Genomic DNA, 17,864 nt, shown 5'->3' with positions numbered 1-17,864 from the left:
ATACACACACACACACACACACAAACACACATACTTTTCAGACCCACATGTAAAAGCTATGGGCTTTCCAATAACAAAAATCTCCCTTAATCTAGCTTCCCTTAGCGGGCAGGCCCATTAATGAGTGGGGAAGATCTTAAACTCTCATTAATATTACAGGCAAATAAATATAGGTTAAAATTTGCTCAAGGTCGCAAAGATAGACGGAGGTGAGGCTTGAATCTGAGTTTTTTTTTTTTTTTTTCTGATTGGAAGTCCAGTACCATGCCTACTATGCCATGCTGGCTCCAGCAGAGTGGTTGTGGACAATGGTGAATAAAGTGAGACTCCAATTCCAGTACAGTTAATTTGTCAAATTCTCATGGACATTTAGGGGCTGGCTTTTGTAGCAGGGGGATTTGTCTGTTAGCTTGTAAAAGATTATGAAGAATTATAAAGGAACTTGTGGCGTATTATTATCAGGTAGGGGGTGTAAAAGAGAAAGTGCTGGAATTTGAGTCACTAAGACTTTAATTTTATTCCTGTGTTGAATATTTCTTGCTTCTGCCTCTTCCTCCCTGTGTGGTCTAGGGATGGTCATTTAACTATCTGGGCCTCAATTTCTCTTACTATGAAATTGCAACTGAAAGGAACTTTAAAGGTTCTCTTCCAGCTCTAAGGGAATGATCCTATTGTCATCACAATTATTTAAAAGATTATATAAATGATAGTTCTTAGAACATTTGAAGCACAAGGCTTCCCTCTACCATTTCCCCAGAAAAAGTCTATCTGCCCTCACCTGTTGACTGCCTACTTCCTAGTCTCTCCTTGCCTCACTAAGGTGGGAACACTTCCAAAGAGACTTACACATGTTTTACTTCTGAATTTGCCCCAGCTGCTTTTCCAAAAGTAATAACCCAAGTGAAGGATGCCTTCCTTCCTGTTCAGAAGACCTGAGGAATCCTCACTATGAGGTGTGGAAGGATCAGAAATGGATGTTTACATTACCTCCCCCAGGCTTCTTAGGTAGGTATGCATAAGAAATTAGTGCTAGGTGCCTTTATTGTGTGAATACTCCACGAATGACAATTTCTGTTGTAAGAGCTTCTGTTCTTGGAGGTACTTAATATGTGTAACCAAGAATTAGCTAATGCATCATTGCATTTGATTGGGGATGAGGGTGGAGACAATTATGCTACCTTTAATTGCTACCTTTAAATCCTTTTTTCTTCCTTTGCAAGAAATTACAAGATATTTGAGAAAATCTCTGTGGTAGTCCTGGCTTTTGTGTTCAGTTCACTGGGATCTACTAAAAGCAGAAATTCAACCAGACCTGGTTTACTACTTTTATTGTCTGGGTCATAATCACTCTCCTATTTTTTAAAATGAAGTTAAATTAGCCCTGTGAGGTCATTCATTCACAATCAACCTAAAGTGGCTCTTACCTTCAGACCTCACATGAAACTGGACCAGATCCGTGGCTGGAATCCCCTAAAGTTTCACAGCACGTTCTGTTCTGAATTGACTGTCTCTGAAAATAAATGAATGACTGAATAGAGCTTTTTTTTCCCCTTTCTCTAGGTCCCTTAGTCCTGCAGGGGATGTGGTGATTAAAGAGAAAGCAATTTGAGTTCTGAATTGGCTGCAAGCTTTAACAGTCGAATGTAGAATGTGTGAAAGGCTCTAAACACTGCAACATCAAATCACCCTTGATGATCAGGAACATTCGGGTAGGACACAACCCTGGATGCTACTTGCTAACATTTGAGGCTTTAAAAAAAACAACAACAACTGATAGATGTTTGGGAAATGTCACCAGGGTTTCAAGCCTGACATGTCTTTAGTGAGCTGCTACTTATGCAGGGCTGCTGAACTAGTGATAAGAAAGATGACTTGACATTGTACACCAGTAGGAGGGAAGGAGTTGGTTCCAGAGCTTTGGAGAGGAGAGATATTGTTCATTCTCTCTTTGAAAAAAACAAGTGTTTCTAGACTATATTTGGACAGAGACACAGGGATAGGAAGAAAAAATAATAATAAACTTCGGGAAGTGGAAGATTTGTAGAAAACATGTTACTGATTTCCAGCTTGCTTCCCTATAGATTTCAGAGAAGCCTTCCTTGGGTGACCTTGGAGGGCTTCCTTCTTGTTGAGATTTCTCTCGTGTGTGGGAAAACATGAATTTTCTGCTATATATTCTAATCTAAATAACTACTGATTTCTGTTTTTGCTATATATTTGGATAAATAAGTTTACTTCTTATTCACTATTTATCATGGTCTTTTGTGTAATTAGCATTTACTGGGAAGGGGCCAAGCTAGAGGGTGTAAGCTTGGGGTACCTTTTCATTTTAAAGGATAGCAATTAGAGAAGCTAGCAGCTTTGTTGCTTTAGAACTTAAAAAATTGTGTTCCCAGACGAAGTGTTGGCAAACTGTGGCCCACTGGCCAACTCCATTCCACAACCTGTGTATGTAAAGCCCGTTAAAAAATCTAAAACATACAAGGTATACAAAAATAGATGGCATCCTGGAGTTTGCCTTTAGGCTATAGCTTGTTGACCTCAGCCCCAGACTATCAATATTGGGGGGTGGAGGTGGGGGAAGGAAGATGTAATGCTACTATAAAAACTCTCTCTTGGGGGAGAACAGATTGGTCACCCTTGTGGCTGCTTCTTCTGTTGACTTTAGGAAGAAATCAAAATCTTTCTTGGAGAGAGAAGGGTAAAATTCCAGAGATATCGATCCACGTCTCTTCATAGCCATTTAAAGAAAACCCATGTTGGCACACATCTTTCGTGGACAGCTCAAACCCTATGGAAGCACATGACTCCAAGTGCATTGTATTATTTTCAAAATCTATTTTGAGTTCCCTTACAGGGAGTTTTAGTGGATTCTAGGGGAAATATGAATCAGTAGTGAAACATGACAGCCATCATGAAGGGAGGACAAATATTGAATACAAAGATGATAATACCAGTGTATTTGGCTCTGGTCAGGCTGAATCTAGAAAGTAATCTCTTCAGTTCTGAGTGCCAATTGGTTAGTCAACAAGCATTTTTTAAGAATGTACTCTATGCCAAGTGGTGTGCTAAACAAGTGGGAGACAAAGAAATGGAAAACAAAGTGATTTTTGCCTCTGTGGAGCTTGTATTCTAAATCATAAATAACTAGGGAAGTAAGAGATCTATGAATGGTAAATAAAGGCATTCCAAGCTGGAGGGGGTTAGGGAGAGAAAGGTCTCCACCAGTGGGTAAGATATGAACTGGAAGAAACTAAGATAAACTAATAGGCAGAGGTGAAGGGTCAGAGATTTTTAGGCATGGGGGACAGTCAGAACCACATTTTAGGAAAAATAGTGACAAGCTAGAGTGCATCTAGAGGAGGATGAATCCCATCGTAATAAAGGGATAGGAGACTAGGCAGAGATTAGATGAAGGGATTGGGTGGGGCGGCATCTCTACTCATTCTGGTCTATATCTTGCCACAGGACCCAGATGAGGAGAAAGTGAGGTTGGTGACCTTGCACAGCCCTGCCTCACTGAAATACAATTCACTTGCAAGTCATGGCATCATCTTCCTGATGTCACAACAAAGAAGAAATAGCAATAACAATTTAACTTGGAGAAGAGATTTAGCCATCTTTAAGTATTTCAAGGTAGGTAGCTAGGTTATGCAGTGGATAGTGTTGGGTTTAGAGTCAGGAAGACTTCTTTTCCTTTTTCAAATCTGGCCTCAGACACTTACCAGCTGTGTCACCCTCGGTAAGTTAATTAATGCTGTTTACCTCAATTTCTTCATCTGGAAAATGAGCTGGAGAAGGATATGGCAAACCACTCTAGTATCTTTGCCAAGAAAACCCCAAATGGTATAACAAAGAGTCAGATGCAATTGAAAAGTAACATTAACACCACCACCACTAACAAAATATTTTGAGATTATCATGTCAAAGAGAGATTAAATTTGTTCTGTTTTAGTCCCAGAGGGTAGAACTAGTAGGTACTTGTAAAAATAGCCAAGGATGAGATTTGGGCAAGATGTAAAGGAAATGAACACCCCTTCAGTCTGATAGAAGACTCCCAACCATTAGAATTAACCCAAAAGTTCAGTGGATTGCCTTGGAAGACAGTAGATTCCCTTTTCATGGAGTAGTTTAATCCAAGATTGAACAACCATTTGTTAGGGATGCAGAAAGAAGTCCTGCATTTGCATGGGGTAAACTAGATGCCCTGGGAGGTCCCTTCCAGCTTTGAGATTCAATGATTCTGTGGACATAATTCTGTTTGCCAAGAGATCCTTGTTCAAGTGAACAAGTTAGTGATGCAGTTGAGGGGTGCCATGGATGAGTTCCTTTGGTGCCGCTCTCCTGACATTTTGGAATCTGGTAGAATGCTGCCAGTATCCTGAGGAAATTTAACTTTCCCAGAGTAGTATTGTGAATCAACCACATTATTGCAAAAGGGAGTCCATAGGTTTGGTCACAGAGGTTCAAGACATTAAAAAAATTATTAAGAACCCTTGCTCAAAGTACTTCAAACAAACATTTCTTTTCTAGCCAGGTGTATCTTTGTCCTGTGAAATCTAGCCAAGATCCCTCCATTCATCCTCCACCTCCCCCCTCCTACCCCCACCAGATCAAAATGTCCAACCAACAGGCAGCTAACTACCTCTAAAGATTGGGGTAATGAAATTTTCCTCAATACAACACAAAAGACACAGATCTCGTCATGTTTTCCAGTCAACAGTTTACAGATTGTGATTTAGTATTTCATGTAAACATTAACTGACTTTCAGAGCTCCAGAGAGGGATTAGCAGCTTATTTATTTATGGACTGACACAATGCCCTTCACAAACTACCTGGGAGGGAGGCAGACTGGAAAGATAGCAGGAAAAAGGAGGCAACTAAGGGAATTGTCCCAGTCCTTATCATTGTCCTTTGCACCCAATATGAGGTCTGAGAGTTGTGTCTGTCTGATGGCCCAGGGTTAAGTTGATAGAGGGGATGGGAGACTCATTGTGTCTGATGGATCTGTTGGCTCAATCTATTGAATATTTTTTTTTTTAAATCTGTTCTGTTTAGTACCCTCGAGCCTTTCTCTTTCAACAAAAGGCAAATCTCCCCAGCTGGTTCTCTTCTAGCCACCATCCAAAGAGATTAATGGAGCAAACCATCCTTTTGCCCTTTATAGAAGCTGATGCCCTCCCTGCCACTCCCCCTCCCTAGGCAGGCATTGTAAAATTATAAAGACATTTGTCATAAAGTTAATAATGCTGTCTTCTCCCCAGCTCTTTTCAGTATGGAAGACTCTGATAAAGGCTATGACGACTGGGGACTAGTCTCCAAAGCCCTCTCCACTTCCTTTCCCAATCAAGGTCACAGGGAAAAGGTAACAAAAGAGTTTTGAAAAGGAAGGTAATCTACTGATTGGGCCTTACGCACATAACCACAGGAGACGTGATGCTTAATGTTCTTCCACAAGAAAGATGAGTCATCACATGTAATATTGTCATTAATATTTTATGCAAGGAGGCATTGTCTTTCAATAAATGGAAAGTGTAGAGAAGGACTGGGAACAGATCCTTTTTTCTCCCTGGCTTATTGTTTCCATCCATAACTACTGGTGAGATACCTTTCCAGAAAGGATGTGGACCAGGGAAGGCAACACTAGCCCCACCAGTCAACGGTAGTGTGGCCCATTCTCCAATCACTGTGCAAACACCATTAAGGTTGGGAGAGGAGGGAGGAAGGGAGGGCAGGAAGCCATTTGTTCATGAATATACATTTAGTATATATAAATGCTTTTGGCCATGAATATTCATTTCTTTCATGGATTGCAGCTGTTGTGTACAGAAAACTATTAACAGGTTGGAAAGCTTCCTTTAGAAACCTGTGACTGGCATTTGTGTGTAGGGCCATTTCTAGAAATTTATCTACCCCTCTCCATCCTGCCTTCCCACTCTCCATTTTGTGGAACTGTTCTTTTACTCCTGGGGGTTCCTAATGAGGTTACCGCCTGGCTTAAATGAGAGTGAGGATGATTTGATGGAAATGGGATGAGCTTCTTTATGAAAGCAACACATATCCTTAATTTCTTTTCATGAATTGTTTAAATGGGTTCATGGAAAAGAGAAAAGCTTCTGTCTGTTAATGGAGCTTGCTCTTATTGGGGTGAGAGCGTCATGGGTCACAGTGATGGAAACACTCTGTGGGGAGGACTTTGAGGATTTGGAATGGACACATCCCCACCATTCCTATGGCTGAGGTTAGAAATCAGGGTCCTGTAAGTATTAAGAGTAGTGAGGTGTGAAAAAAAAAAAACTTATGGAAAAAAAATATCACCTGGGAGAAAACATGACTTGTCATCTGATAACCTAGATTAGGTTTTCCGCCACTGAATAGGGGGTAAAGACAGGAACTGTGATTTCATTGCTGTAGGAAATTCCTAGCTGAAGAAACTACTAATTCAGGTCCTCCCCTCTCCAAGTCTTATAGTCACAGAGAGCTGCCTAAGGCACTGAAAGGTTTAAGGAATATGCTCAGAGTAAAATAGCCAAGATACATCCAAAGGAGGTGGCTTTTCTGTGCTCAAAGGTGGGCTCTCATTAGCTTGTAAATTCCTTAAGAACAGGGAGTGTCCTTTGTCCTTTTCCTATTCCCAGAATTTAGCAAAGTGCCTGGCACATAGTAGGTGCTTAATAAATAGTTTATGGATTGATTGATATCTATTCACAACACTGAAACTGTACTTCTGTTGTTATATCATCTGTAAAATGGAGAGAATAATTCTATCATAGGATTGTTATAAAGATAAAAAAAAGGATAATGGATATTTTGAAGTGTTTCAAAGCCATATGGGGCTACCCAGATGTACTTATAGGACCATGGTTTTAGATCTTCAAGGGGACTCAGGTTTGTTTTGTAGATGCAGAAACTGAAATCATGGGAAGTTAAAATTCCTTCCCTAAAGTCATACAGGTAGTATGTTTCAGAGGCAAGACTTCCACCTTGGTACTCTGAGTTCCCAGCCAAGGCTATTTCCACTGTACCAAGACTCTTCTCTTTAATACCTCTGAATAGTTCCATGGATGCATGGTCTCACTGATGCAGATACTTCCTCCATCTGGATATTGATGCCTTCTTATCCTTTCCCTTTCTTTTCTATGTTCTCCTGTAAATTCTACAAAAGAAAATTACCCACAGCACTGGAAGCCTTCCTTGATATTATTAAAAATTCTAAGGGTACAAGTGCATCCCTCAGGTGTCCATGTACTATCTTTCCCTCTTCCCACAAGACTGACCCAGCTTCTGTTCTGATTTCATATGTCTTTGACTTCACTTCTTGGTTATGTATCATCACTGGTGATATGCTGCCTTCTTTCTCTCCATAGCCCTTTGGGTTACTCACAATTTTGATTCTTTGAAGATTGGGGTACTTTATGTTACAATCATATAATATCATCATGAAAATATTGGTGTTAAACACATATGCGTGTGCTTCTGTGGGTGGGTGTATTTGTGCGTTTGCTTATGTGAGAGTGTCAGAGGGAAAAAATGGAGAGAGGGAGAGAGAGAGAGAGAGAGAGAGAGAGAGAGAGAGTAATGATAATTTAAGGTTAATGGGGGTGGGGTGTGAGAATTAAAGATGAATAGTCCTCAATACCTTTTGTTAATTTTATAATGAGATTCTCAGATGTGATGCCCTCTGGCTCTGAAAAATGTACAAGTACTCTGAGGTGAGGTTTTACTTTGGGTCTTAGTTTTTGGAAGAAGGTTTGTGTGCTAGACCAGACTCTGGGAAGCCACTAAGTAGCCCCCCTCCCCTCTTTGAAAACCCAGATGCTGATGCTTCTCTCTCTGGTATCTATGTATGTATGGTCAGACAGTTATCTGTCTGTTGATCTATGATGTATGTATTACTTATTGTCAGGTAGCTGGAAGCACTGTCTGTTGATCTTCATTTCTCTGTATTTTCTCTGAAGTTCAGGGTGCTTACTTTTTCTGCTGAACTAAGTGAATGATATATGTGTGCTTAATTAAAGTGATTGTTGAACTCTCAAAAGTTGCTTTCCTTTTAGAAATGCAGATCTAAGAACCTGTGATAACAGGCCTTCCTGTGTATGTGCTTCATTTTACAGAGATAGAGAAAGATAGATTGAAGGGAAAGGGAGAGACAAAGAGAGGAGGGGGGAAAGAGAAAAAAAGGGGGGGGACTTGGGATGTACAAATGCCCGTGGTTCCCATATTTTCATCTGGGACATCCTCAATACAGGTATAGATCACTCTTACAAGCTGAATTTGCAAATAGTAATCACCATGAAACTTCCAAAATGCAATTCAATCCCGTACTTCTTTTCAATTCTGGGCTCAGCTCATCATTCATGTAAGATTCTCATCCAAGATTTATAGGTTGATGGACCAACTCAAAGGGTTTTAGATTCTGCATAAAAGACATTTGTCATCCACTTTTCTTTTTTTCTTTTGTGTCTCTCTTTTGAGTAATCAAGGATCTCATTGAGGAGCTCCATAGTATTTTGGAGCTTGATTAAAAAGGTATTAATAATGTCTATCCTGAAACCTTAAAAGAAAATGGGGAAGATCCAATCGACTAAAATCATTAAGCCAAGACTGAACGGACTATTCATCAGGTATATTTTAGATGAGCCCCCCGTTTCAGGTAGAAGCTTGAAGACTGTAATGTCTTTCAACTCAGATTCTGTCATTCTGAGAATGAGAGGATTGGTTTAGGCCATCTCAGAAGTTGCTGCCACATTCTCTATTGCTATGGGAAATCATCTGGTCCACTCCTCAATTGGAGCTGATTGTTCCCTCCACATCAGCATTGCTGGATACAGTTTTCAGTGCATTGGATGTTGAGATTCCTACACCTGGCTGCTTGATAACCCAGGAGGTCAGCAACTCTCCACATGTTCCCTCTTGTATTTGCTTTCTTTCCGTTTTTTAAGAATACAGTTAAAACCCTCTTTGAGCTCCCCTTTGTACCAGGCTGCCTAATCTCACACTGCTTTGAGGCATACACGTTTGCCTCTACTTAAGCTTATGTCTTTGCTTACCAAAGCTATTTGCCTTCAGCCTGATAATAACTCCCCTTAATTCCCTCAGTCAGGCTCTTGTCTGGACCCTCTCCAATTTCCTGGCAACCTGGTGTTACTATGGTAGCTGCAATCAAATTAGGCAGCTCAGGTGAAGTTTCAGGAAAATCCTTAATGACAGGAACCTGAGAGCAAAAAAAAAATCAAGTAACCCAATCAGCCGCTAACTGCCTGCCGGATAAAAGACAAGCTGGAGCAGCCTCTGGGATTAAGTGAACTAAGTAATTCTAAGAGCCAAGTGAATGCTGCCCTGTGCACAGGCCTAAGTGGGTGTCATGTACATCTTCTGTTACAGCAGCTTTTCAGACAACGCATAAAACCTTGCTTTGGTGACCTTGGGAAAGTCACTCTCAGGGTCTCTGTTTCCACAACTTCCAAAAAATGAGAAGGGTGGATCAGGGGAAAATCTAGGCCATGGATAAATGATTGATTAATTTTAAAAAATGATTAATAAAAAATTTGATTCATTTTATTAAAAAGTGGGGATTAAATGAGGTGACCTTTAAGATCCCTTCAGACTCACAATCTGTGATTTTGTGATTATGAGTTTAGGGAGATAAAAAAGACTGGCATTCAATTCTTGATTATTCAGGGGTCAATTTTTCAAGGCCCCCTACTTCCCTTTTTTTCTGCCTACCATTTTCTTCTTAGTTCCAAAAGAAAAAGAATGAAACTCGGTTTCTTAACCTGTAAAATGAGGGGGGATTTCTGGATGGTCTCTAAGGTCCTTTCCAGGAAATCTGTGGTCATATGATTTTATTCTTAGCATCCATGTATATGAATAATAATGTTTATGCATATATAATGTATGTTTGCAAATGTTCATGTGCATGTACATGTATGAGCCTCTGAGACATATGAGTTGTATATAAATCTGAAAAGTCGCTTAAACTCTCAGTGTTCTAGGTGCTAATCTCCTTGATAGAAAAAAATTTCCTCATCTGGAAGTTTCCTACGTCATTGAAATTGTAGGTCCAGTCTGATTCTGTCCATGTCTCTGTTTCTATCCTTACTCCTATCTTGATCTCTACCCCCATCTCTATCCCTATGTATATGTATCTCTGCTTTTATGTTTATTTATGTCCATATCTCATATTTCTCTCTTTCTTTATATGTGTATTTGTATGTGTGTGTGTGTGTGTGTGTGTGTGTGTTTACAAACATATGAATATTTAGGCCAGCTAGGTGGTGCAGTGGATAGAGTGCTGGGCTTAGGGTAAGGAGAAGATGAATTCAAATCCAGCCTCAGACACTTACTGGCTATGTGACCCTGGGAAAGTCACTTAACTCTGTTTGCCTCAGTTTCCTCATTTGTAAAATGAACTGGAGAAAGAAATGGTAAATCACTCCAATATCTTTACCAAGAAAACCCAAATGGGGTCACAATCAAATACAACTGGAAACAAATGATCAACAACAATGACTATTTACATATTGGCTTTCTCTTATACATCCTACATAGAGCTGCCAAAGTGATTTTCCTAAAACACAAGTTTTACCATGTCATCCCTTTAAATCAGTGGTTCTCAAAATGTCTTGGGACCCTCGGAGCTCCCCCAGACTCTTTCATGGGTTCCAAGAGAGAAAAACTATTTCTGTAATAATACCAAGACTTTTAAATTTCTTCTATGGTAAAATATTGAGAAATATAACCCACATAAACAAAAGTTCTTTGGAGTCTTCAATGATTTTTAAGAATATAAAGGGGTCCTGAGACTAAGCATATTTGAGAATTCCTTTATGAACTCTTTTTGCTTTTTTAAATGACCTCTATGGTCAAATGTAACCTCCACTGACCTTGAAAAACCTTGATGACCTGGCCTACCTTTCCAACCTTATTACTCATCACTCCCCTTCCCCACACTCTGTGGTCAAACCAAATTGGCCTTGTTGTACTTCATACACCGTACTCCATCTTCTGTTAACATATCTTTGCACTGGCTGCATCCCATGCCCAGAATACTTTCTCTCTTTAGCTCTGCTTCTTAGAATTCCTCGTTTCTTTCAAGACTCCAATCAAGTCTTAGCTTCTACATGAAATTTTTTGTGACCCTCTCAGCTGCTTGTCTCTTCCTCAGATTTTTATATAATGCTATATGTATTATATGATGCGTAATACTGTTGGTATTATATGATGCATAATACTATGTGTATTATATGATTGACGTATACTACTATATGTTATATGATACATAATACTATATGTATTATGATATATAACACTATATCTATAATATGACACATAATACCATATGTATTATATGATCAATATATACTACTATATGTATTATGTGATATATAATATTATGTGTTTTATTATATATAATACTGTATATATTATATGCTATGTGATACTCTATGTATAATATGATATATAATACTATATGTATTGCATGATTTATAATATTATATTTATTATACAATATAAAATACATGCATGTAATATGTATTTGTATACATGCATGTATAAATATATGTATTTGTATGATAATATATATGTGCATTTATTCTTTACTCTGTTGTATTCTTTCCCTCTCTGCTCCCCTTCCTTGAGGGAAGGAATTGCCTTATTTTTATCTTTAGATGGGATTATTTAACAAACCATAAGATGTGGATCAATAATCAAGAAGTGACAGAGACATGGCATCTCAGAGCCAGAATGAAACTTGGAAGCTGTCTTGTCTAACTCTTACCTGAAGATCAACACTGCTCCAAATTCTGTGCCATGGGACTAAGAACAAATTAGATCTTTTCCGCACATATAGCTGAAGAGAGTTATATTGTCACCCTAAGTTTTCTTCTCTGCAGATTAAAAACCTCAAAGTTCCCCTAGTACCTTTAATGGTTTCCCTAATGTAGAGAAAGATGGAAAAAACTCAAATCAATTGATTTTGCAACTTTGCATTGACTCTTGAAAATTAAAAAAAAAAGGGGGTTGCATGTGTTTTGGAGGCTAATCTGTGGAGAGGGCTTTATCTATGTAATATAATATGTGGGGTACTTCCCAAGGCCCTTGTACACTCAGGTATCACTCGTTCTATCAACTAATAGACACCAGCTCTCTTCTGCTGACCTATGTGTATTATATGATACTATACATAGAGTTCAACCTTATCTCTTCCATTTTTTTCCTCACAGACTTTTGCTTTCCACACAAACATACACACAGACACACACACACACACACGCAGAGCTAAGCTAAATGGTGGGTTGTAGAATTTAATCAAGGAAGCAATCACTGCACCTACAAAATTATACGCACAAAGAAATCGACAGTCTGTACCAGTGTCATGTGAACAGTACTCACAACTTCTAGATCTCAGTGATTGTAATTGTAACTTAAGACCCAGTTAGATAAACATGTTAAAAATGTATAACAGGCCAAGTTTATCACTACGTGCTAGGACACACACACACACCCACGTGCATACACACACATACATACACACACACAGATATTTCCTAACTATTCAAGGGAGAAGTAAGGAGTTTCTTTTTGTTTGTTGTTGAGTCATTTTTCAGTCATGTCTGACTCTCTGTGACCCCATTTGGGGTTTTCTTGGCAAAGATACTGGAATGATTTGCCAGTTACTTTCTCCAGCTCATTTTACAGATGAGGAACTGAGAAATACAGTTGAAGTGAAATGCTCAAGGTCACACAGCTAGTAAAGTGTCTGGGGCTGGAGTTGAACTCATAAAGAGGAGTCTTTCTATCTACTGCACCACCTAGGTGCCAACAGAGAAGCAACATGGACAGATTATTGGCTCTGGAGTCTGAAGGTCCGAGTTCAAATCCCACCATTCATACTACCTGAGTGATATTGGGCAAGTCAACTAATTTCCCCAGTCCTCAGTTCCCTCATCTGTGAAAAATTTGGGGGTTTGATTAGATGGCCTCTGAAGTTCCTTCAGCTCTAGATCTTTGTTCCTATGACTGTCTACATCACCTCCTAGGTTCTGCTCTGATGCCAACTTTACAAGGATAGGAATCAGGGGGCTACCTATGAAAAGAACACAGCCTTAGAAGTCAGAAATGCTGGGTTCATGGAATCACAGATTTGAAACAGGATAGAAGAAGCTTTAATAGTCACCTACTTTAAAGTACACTCAGAGCATGAACTTTGTCTACAACATTCCAGCCAAATGTTCATCCAACCTTCACATGAAGATCTTCCTGAAGAACCCACTCATGAAATCCTGAAATCTCACAAGTGGGAGAAACTATCTAGTCCAGAAGTGTCAGACTCACTGCATGGTTTTCTAATTCAATATGCAACCAACAGGGATCAATTTTTATTTGAATTTGACAACACTGAGCCAGACTTGTGCTTAAAAAGGAATTTTCCCAACTTCTGTGACAGGCACTTATCTGGCTTTTGCTGGAAGACCTCCAGTGCAAGGTAACTCATTAGTTTATGAGTTAGCCCAATCCCTCTCTAAATGCCACGAAGATTTCCCTTTTGCAGAATGTAATTCTTTTTTCCTACCCTTCCCACACATTGTTCCTACCTCTTCCCTCCATGATCAAATGAGAAATATCTAATGACTCTTCCTTAAGACAGTGGAAAAAAAGTCCTTAGAAAACCTGAATTCCAATTCCAGTTGAGCCAATTACCTTCTATTTGGGATCTAGGACTGTTTTTATCTTTGTCTTTGTGGTTTCAGTCCCTAGCACAGTGCTGGCACATGGAAGCTTCTAAGTAAATGTCTGTGATTGATTGATACTTGAATTAGCTGGGCAAAGTAACCTCTCTGAATCTCAGGTGCTCATCTGTGAAATGACTAGAGAACCTTGACTAAAGTGTTATTTATGATACCTTCCAGCTCTAAATCTATGATCTGAATGATCTATAAATATATGGAGACAACAATAATGCTTCCCAAATCTTCATTTATTTTTTATTGATGTATTTTTTCATTTTATCAGGTCACTTGTCCAAACTATCTCTTCCTTTTCTTCTCCTTTGCACTGTAAGCCATTCCTTGCAACAGAGGTTGTAAAAGGAGGAAAAAATAAATGATTAAGTAAAAAATCAATGAAGATATTGACCATACATTCAGTGCTCCATGTGAGACATCCATCAAGGTAACATAGGCTCATTAATTGACACCCTTTGGATCTATTCAGACAATAGACTCTGAACCAATTTGGCTGTACTCTCATCTAATCCATGTTTCTTCGTCTTGACCATGGGGATGACGTGACAGATATTACTTATGGAATTCATCACTTCTCCCTATCCATAGCTTTGTCTTCTGTGTGCTAGTCTGCTACGTTATGTAACACTAGGTGGTTTCAACCAGTCCAGTAAGACATATTTAAAAATCCAAGTTCTTAGCAATTCTGCCTTTGGAAGTCTAGTTATGAAACATATAAATAACTCATGATTAACAAGTCAGAGTAAGAGAACTCTAACAATTTGTGGGAGATTAGGATCCTAGTCCTGATTAGAAAAGTTCTTTCTTTTTCTTATGCTTCCTTACACTGTTCCATGCCCTCTTGCCTGTGAAAAAAGGAACAAAAAGAAGTACAAAGGACAGGGTCAATTACCTATGGGTATAAGAAATAAGATTAGATCAGCCAGACACAGTCTTTAACTGAATAAAAGAACATGATTAAGATGTGACATTTCAACTTCTCTTCCTAGAAATAGATGCCAGTTCTATCTATCTGAAGTTAGGAAGGGAGGTCTGTAAAGACCAAGAGTTAGTTCATCCAGTGATTTAAAACAAAATAACACCACTCAAGCCTTACTGTTCAGTCCTTTAGTTTTTGCCTTTGCAGTCCTTTCAGAGTTTAAATTGTAGAATGGAACTGCTGATGGTGATACCAACATGTGTGAATGGTTGGCAAGGTGGATAGAGTGCCTGGTTTAGAGTCAAAAAGACTACAATGCACCTCTGACCTCAGTCACTTGCTAGCTATGTGACCCTGGGCAAGTCACTTTATCCTCAGGAGTTTGCCTCAGTTTCCTCATGTGTAAAATGAGTTGGAGAAGGAATGGCAAACCTCTCTAGTATTTTTTCTAAGAAAACCCCAAATGGGTCTTGAAGAGTTGGATACAACTGAAAAACAACTAAGCAACAGCTGTGTGTGTGTGCGCGCACGCATGTACGTAAGCCCTAACACCTTCCTCATTGTCTTGTGTATTTTTCTTTTTCCTTTAAGTTTTACTCTAATCCGAATCTATTTGATATTTCCTTTTTCTCAGGTGATGAGAAAAAACGCTACAAATCCTGGAAGTCAATGCAGATCCAAGTTACATTTACCCCATCTAAAGAATGTGTTATAATCCTCTTTCTTTATATTAAACCATGGTGTTTTTAAAGGGATATGATTTAAATGTATAAGTTTTACTTGGGGAGAGGCACACTGGTATAAAGGATAGAGAACTGATTTTGGGAGTCAAGGAAAATCTGGCTCAATAAGGAGTTAGCCTTGGAGTCATAGAGACCTGAGTCCAAATCTTGCCCCTGATGTATACTGGCTATGTGACAAGTTCTTAATTTCAGTGACCCAGGCAACTCACTAAGGCGATAATTTGCAGAGCAGTGGCTGATCTGCATTGATAGAGCAGAACCTTAACTTTAGAGGGTGTTTTATAAGTTTTAATGTAGTTCAAGCTTTGAGTTGTACTTTTTGGATTAAGGTTATACCCTGTATATTCTTTCTCTAGTGATAAATGCATTATTTTGCTAATCTGATATATGCTTATTGGACTGGTTTTGCTGGGGTCTCTCCCTGCTCATCACCAAGAAGAAGATGTTTGGATTTCATGTTTCAGCACTTTTCTGATTTGCTTTTCAGAGTTGTTTTTTTTAATTGGCTTTCCTATTTAATTGTGTTTATAGTTTCTGAGCTTACCGCTCATGACGACAAAAACAAATGGAAATGAGGTCTCAAAGGTATGTGCGTTTCACTGCGAAGTGTTAATATGACATTTTTTAATAAGCTTTTTATGGGTCATGCATGCAGGAACACCTTTCAAACCTAATAAAGGAAGGACCCAGAAAACTAAGTAAAAAGAAAATAATTACGAAATGGAAAATCAAGGAGGACAAGAGGTATGACATGGAAACAGGACTAACGGGAGGAAGACATCACTAAATCATGGGGGAAAATAACAGGGGAAAGGATAGAAAACAATACTTATGACTCAGAAATCTATGTGCCATTTTGAAAACTATGAATGGGCAATAAGCAAAGTGACCTTGAAATATTACCATAATCAATGAATCAACCAATTAATAAGCATTGATTAAGCAGACACAGAGGAAAAAGTGAGTCAGTCTCTGACCTCAGGGAGCTCATGGTCTATCAGGGGAGATTTAAATACATGAAAAATAAATACAAGGTAATTTTGAGTGAGAGGCAACTAGCAGGTGGAAGGATAAAGACTTCTTATTGAAGTGAGCAGTTGATGTGGGTTGAATCCTGAGGATTGTTCCTCAGTCCATGAGGCCTCAAAACAAGATGGCAGCAAAACCCATTCTGGGCTCCATTCCCAGCCTCTTGCATCTCAGATGGCTCACTCTCCTAACCTTTCCAAATTCTGAATTGCAGTCATCTGCTTTACAAAGAGCAAAAGAACAAACCCTGGGGAAGAAGCAAACTATGTATAGGATAAGCAGGAAATAATTGTTTGGGTGTTGTCTACAGTAAGCACTTAATAAATGTTGATTGATTGGTGTGAAAGCAGACCCCCACAAAAAGATATAGTGACTCCTTTTATTTTCCAAGACCCAGTTTTTCATTAGGCCCATTTTGATGCCTTACAGATCCTCAGCCCATGATCCAGGATTTTTTTGGATGTCTCTTCTAGGGTATTGCTTAGTAAATGAGCTGTTGCTTGTTGTCCACTTACAACGTGAGCAAGGAGGATCTGAGGAAGGATCTGTGTGTCTGGTTCATCTGATTCTGAATGTTATAGCTGAACCCAGAGAAGAAACAGATTTAGAGTCTGACCACTTCTCGCTTTCAAAATGGCAATGTTTCTATATTGGTCACCAGTATTGGAGGAGTCATGACTCGTGTGCCAAAGCAGGTGATATTAGCAACCAAGGTCCTAGCACTTGAGGATGCTTTTGGGAAAGATAATAAGCAAATCATCCTTGCTAACAGACAAGAGGCAAGTTCATTATGTGTTAGTACACATGTAATCAGAAATCCAGCTGGAGTATATGCAATGGGACATGAGCAGAAAAGGAATCTGGTGTGAATGAAGCAAATTATTTTGTAAAAAGAAAATTAAGATCACACATGTGCACACACACACACACACAGAACCACAGGCGTCATACAGCCTTTTTACTAAGAACATTTCCCAGATTGAGTTTATTACACATCTGCTTATAAATAGCTTTAGAATAGTTATGCTCAGTCTCTTTAAAACAAACTAAACCAAAACATAATAGCATCTTCCTCTCCCTCTCCCTCCCGTCCCTCTCTCCTCTTTCTCCTCTCTCTGTCTCTCTCTGTCTCTCTACTTTCCTCTTTCCTCCTATACTCTCTCTGTCTCTCCATTTCTCTCTGTCTTCCTCTCTGTCTCCCCTCCTCTCTTCCCTCCCCTTCCCTTCTCTCCTCTCCTTTTCCCTCTCATCTCCAAACACAGTCCTCTTTCGGTCTGTTTCTGCGTCTCTATCTGTTTTTCTCTGTGTCTCCTTGTCCCTCCCTCTCTTAAGTTCAGAGGTTACGTGACCCAATGGTCTTCATGTTGTAGACCATAGGACCATTGCTCAGTCCCATCCCAATCTCTGTATTTATCATGGTCTTG

At 39.2% G+C, this 17,864-nt stretch overlaps 1 long non-coding RNA gene across 1 annotated transcript; it reads left to right on the top strand.

Annotated features, from left to right (window-relative positions):
• The first annotated feature begins 263 nt into the window (after positions 1-263).
• LOC140534480 (uncharacterized) lies at positions 264-8,132 on the top strand. Its single transcript, XR_011977330.1, has 4 exons — positions 264-1,005; positions 1,561-1,709; positions 3,469-3,636; positions 5,266-8,132. It is a non-coding gene; the product is annotated as an uncharacterized lncRNA (long non-coding RNA).
• Positions 8,133-17,864: the final 9,732 nt, after the last annotated feature.

Source organism: Notamacropus eugenii, chromosome 3 (assembly GCF_028372415.1).
Source record: "Notamacropus eugenii isolate mMacEug1 chromosome 3, mMacEug1.pri_v2, whole genome shotgun sequence".
Lineage (NCBI taxonomy): Eukaryota > Metazoa > Chordata > Mammalia > Diprotodontia > Macropodidae > Notamacropus > Notamacropus eugenii.
Note: the sequence above shows the minus strand (reverse complement) of the source record. Positions and strands in the feature narration are given on the sequence as shown.